Here is a 4881-nt window from a genome sequence, read left to right as displayed (position 1 = left end):
AGAGTTGTGAAAAGTATTGTTCACAATTTCGTGCACCAAGTTTTTGGCGCCGTTGCCGGGGATTGTTTGAGTATGGACAACTGACGGTTCATCTTGTTGCTTAGATTAGGTATTTTTTCTTCAGAGTTCTTAAGAATGAATTCTAGTGTTTCAGGGTGATGTTCTTATCATCACCAAAGCTGATTGATTCTCATCAATTTAGCTCTTGAATGCAATGTCCTGCTGGAGCTTGGCCGGCCATGTCTAATTCCTTTAGACTAAAGCTTTAGACTAACATTGCATGATTCCTGGAATTCTCATTAAGAATTTTGATACCTTTATTTTCCTTTTCACTTAATTTTCGAAAAAGCACAAAAAATTTACAAAATCATAAAATCCAAAAACATTTTTTTGTTTGAGTCTCGAGTCTCATCTTAAGTTTAGTGTCAATTGCATGTTTCTGTTCTTATTGCATTCATGCATGTGTCCTCATTGATCTTCAAGTTGTTCTTGATGATTTCCTTGTTTTGATCTTTGAATTCTATTGACTTGAGTGTTGCATTCTCATTTTGTTAGTGTCAATGGTATACAAACTGCTAAGTTTGGTGTCGTGCATGCATTATTATTTGATTTTAGTTGCATTTTGATTATTCCTTATTATTAAAAATCCAAAAATATTTTTAATTTGTGTCTTTTCAAGTCAATAATACAGAGAATTGAAGATTCAGAACATACTGCAGAGGAATCACACAGAAAAAGCTGGGCATTCAAAAATGCCCAGTGAAGAAGACAGACTGGCGTTTAAACGCCAGCCAGGGTGCCTGGCTGGGCGTTTAACGCCCAAAAGGGTAGTAGTTTGGGCGTTAAACGCCAGAATGTGCACCATTCTGGGCGTTTAACGCCAGGATGGCACAAGGGGGAGGATTTTGTTTTCAAAATCAAATTTTTTTTTCAAGTCTTCAAAGTTTTTCAAAATCAAATCTTTTTCAAATCATATCTTTTCAATCAAATGTTTTCAAAATCAATTTCTTTCCTTTTTCAAAGATACTTACTAATAATTAATGATTTGATTGAACATTTTAAGTATGTTGCCTTTTCTGTTGAGAAAGGTTTAATGTTTGAATCATATCTTTTCTTGTTAGGCAAGTCATTAATTTTTAAAATCAAATCTTTTTAAAATTGTTTTCAAATCATATCTTTTCAATCACATAATTTTTTTTAAAAAAACCAATCATATCTTCTTAACCTCATCTTTTTCAAAAAAAGTTTTCAATCAAATCTTTTTGACTTCTAATTTCAAAATCTTTTTCAAAAATCACTTTACTTCTTTCCCACTTTTATTTTCGAAAATCAAGTAATGTTTTTCAAAATGTTTTCAAAATTTCTTACTTAATTTTCGAAAATTTCTTCCCTCCTTCTCACATCCTTCTATTTATGGACTAACACTATTCCTTAATGCAAAATTCGAACTCCATCTTTTTCTGATAAGTTCGAATTTTCTACTTCTGTCTTCTACTCTTCTTTTCCTCTGACACTTAAAGGAATCTCTATACTGTGACATAGAGGATTCCACATTTTCTTATTCTCTTCTCTTTCATATGAGCAGAAACAAAGACAAAGGCATTCTTGTTGAAGCTGATCCTGAACCTGAAAAGACCTTGAAGCGAAAGCTAAGACAAGCCAAAGCACGACTCTCTTTAAAGGACCTGACCGAATTCTCCAAGGAAGAAGAACACATGGCAGCCGAAAACAACAACAATGCCAACAATGCAAGGAAGGTGCTGGGTGACTTTACTGCACCTACTCCCGACTTCTATGGGAGAAGCATCTCTATCCCTGCCATTAGAGCAAACAACTTTGAGCTTAAGCCTCAATTAGTTTCTCTAATACAACAGAATTGCAAGTTCTATGGACTTCCACTGGAAGATCCCCATCAGTTCTTAGCTGAATTCTTGCAAATCTGTGACACTGTCAAGACTAATGGGGTTGACCCTGAGGTCTACAGACTCATGCTATTCCCTTTTGCTGTAAGAGACAGAGCTAGGACATGGTTGGACTCACAACCTAAAGAAAGCCTGGACTCATGGGAAAAGCTAGTCAATGCCTTCTTGGGAAAGTTCTTTCCACCTCAAAAATTGAGTAAGCTTAGAGTGGAAGTCCAAACCTTCAGACAGAAGGATGGAGAATCCCTCTATGAAGCTTGGGAAAGATACAAACAATTAATCAGAAAGTGTCCCTCTGACATGCTTTCTGAATGGAGCATCATAGGTATTTTCTATGATGGTCTCTCTGAACTGTCCAAGATGTCTTTGGATAGCTCTGCTGGAGGATCTCTTCATTTGAAGAAGACGCCTGCAGAAGCTCAAGAACTGATTGAAATGGTTGCAAATAACCAATTCATGTACACTTCTGAAAGAAATCCTGTGAACAATGGAACTAGTCAGAAGAAAGGAGTTCTTGAGATTGACACTCTGAATGCCATATTGGCTCAGAACAAAATATTGACTTAACAAGTCAATATGATTTCTCAAAGTCTGTCTGGAATGCAAAATGCACCAAGCAGTACTAAGGAAGCTTCATCTGAGGAAGAAGCTTATGATCCTGAGAACCCTTCAATGGAAGAGGTGAATTACCTAGGAGAACCCTATGGAAACACCTATAATTCTTCATGGAGAAATCACCCAAATTTCTCATGGAAGAATCAAGAGAGACCTCAACAAGGGTTCAACAACAATAATGGTGGAAGAAATAGGTTTAGCAATGGCAAGCCTTTTCCATCATCTTCTCAGCAACAGACAGAGAGTTCTAAGCAGAATACCTCTGACTTAGCAACCATGGTCTCTGATCTAATCAAAACCACTCAAAGTTTCATGACTGAAACAAGGTCCTCCATTAGGAATTTGGAGGCACAAGTGGGTCAGCTGAGCAAGAAAGTCACTAAACTCCCTCCTAGTACTCTCCCAAGCAATACAGAAGAAAATCCAAAAGGAGAGTGCAAGGCCATCAATATGGCCAAATTTTGGGAGGAAGAAGAGGCAGTGAACGCCACTGAGGAAGGCCTCACTGGACGTCCACTGGCCTCCAATGAGTTCCCCAATGAGGAACCATGGGAATCTGAGGCTCAAAATGAGACCATAGAGATCCCATTGGACTTACTTCTGCCATTCATGAGCTCTGATGAGTATTCTTCCTCTGAAGAGGATGAGTATGTCACTGAAGAGCAAGTTGCTAAATACCTTGGAGCAATCATGAAACTAAATGACAAGTTGTTTGGAAATGAGACTTGGGAGAATGAACCTCCTTTGTTCACCAAAGAACTGGATAACTTGTCTAGGCAGAAATTACCTCAAAAGAGACAAGATCCTGGGAAGTTTTCAATACCTTGTACCATAGGCACCATGACCTTCAAGAAGGCCTTGTGTGACTTAGGGTCAAGTGTAAACCTCATGCCTCTCTCTGTAATGGAGAAGCTAGGGATCTTTGAGGTGCAAGCTGCAAGAATCTCATTAGAGATGGCAGACAACTCAAGAAAACAAGCTCATGGACTTGTAGAGGATGTTTTGGTGAAGATTGAAAACCATTACATCCCTGCTGATTTCATAGTCCTAGAGACTGGGAAGTGCATAGATGAAACCATCATCCTTGGCAGACCCTTCCTAGCCGCAGCAAAGGCTGTGATTGATGTTGATAGAGGCGAACTGATCATTCAAGTGAATGAAGAATCCTTTGTGTTTAAGGCCCAAGGATATCCCTCTGTCATCATGGAGAGGAAGCATGAAGAGCTTCTCTCAAATCAGAGTCAAACAGAGCCCCCACAGTCAAACTCTAAGTTTGGTGTTGGGAGGCCACAACCAAACTCTAAGTTTGGTGTTGAACCCCCACATTCAAACTCTAAGTTTGGTGTTGGGAGGTTCCAACATTGCTCTGAGAAAATATGAGGCTCCATGAGAGCCCTCTGTCAAGCTACTGACATTAAAGAAGCGCTTGTTGGGAGGCAACCCAATGTTATATTTTATATATTTTCTTTTGTTATTCTATTTTATTTTGTAGGTTGATGATCATGAGAAGTCACAAAATCAATTGAAAAAGCAAAAACAGAATGAAAAACAGGAAGAAAAATAGCACACCCTGGAGGAAGAACTCACTGGCATTTAAACGCCAGTGAGGCTAGCAGATGGGCGTTTAACGCCCAGTCTGGCACCATTCTGGGCGTTTAACGCCAGAAAGGGGCACCAGACTGGCGTTAAACGCCAGGAAAGGGCAAGAACCTGGCGTTAAACGCCAGAAATGGGCACCAGCCCGGCGTTTAATGCCAGAATTGGCTCAAAACGTGTTTTTGAATGCCATTCGGTGCAGGGATGACTTTTCCTTGACACCACAGGATCTGTGGACCCCACAGGATCCCCACCAACCCCACCACCCTCTTTCTTCTTCACCAATTCACCAATCACCTCAACACCTCTTCCCAAAAACCCCTCACCTATCAAATCCCTTCTTTCTCTTCACCACTCACATCCATCCTTCATAAAACCCCACCTACCTCACCATTCAAATTCAAACCACTATCCCACCCAAACCCACCCATAAAGGCCGAACCACAAAGCCACCTCCATCTCCCCCATTTCTTCTTCTTCTACTCTCTTCTTTCTTCTTTTACTCGAGGACGAGCAAACCTTTTAAGTTTGGTGTGGTAAAAGCATTGCTTTTTGTTTTTCCATAACCATTTATGGCATCCAAGGCCGGAGAAACCTCTAAAAAGAGGAAAGGGAAGGCAAAAGCTTTCACCTCCGAGTCATGGGAGATGGAGAGATTTATCTCAAGGGTGCATCAAGACCACTTCTATGAAGTTGTGGCCATGAAGAAGGTGATCCATGAGGTCCCTTTCAAACTCAAAAAGGGTCA

At 39.9% G+C, this 4881-nt stretch overlaps 1 non-coding gene across 1 annotated transcript; it reads right to left on the bottom strand.

The window, feature by feature from the left end:
• Nucleotides 1-2120: 2120 nt before the first annotated feature.
• LOC130978267 (small nucleolar RNA R71) lies at nt 2121-2228 on the bottom strand. The gene has a single exon (XR_009085920.1). It is a non-coding gene; the product is annotated as a small nucleolar RNA R71 (small nucleolar RNA).
• Nucleotides 2229-4881: the final 2653 nt, after the last annotated feature.

Source organism: Arachis stenosperma, chromosome 4 (genome assembly GCF_014773155.1).
Source record: "Arachis stenosperma cultivar V10309 chromosome 4, arast.V10309.gnm1.PFL2, whole genome shotgun sequence".
Classification (NCBI taxonomy): domain Eukaryota; kingdom Viridiplantae; phylum Streptophyta; class Magnoliopsida; order Fabales; family Fabaceae; genus Arachis; species Arachis stenosperma.
Note: the sequence above shows the minus strand (reverse complement) of the source record. Positions and strands in the feature narration are given on the sequence as shown.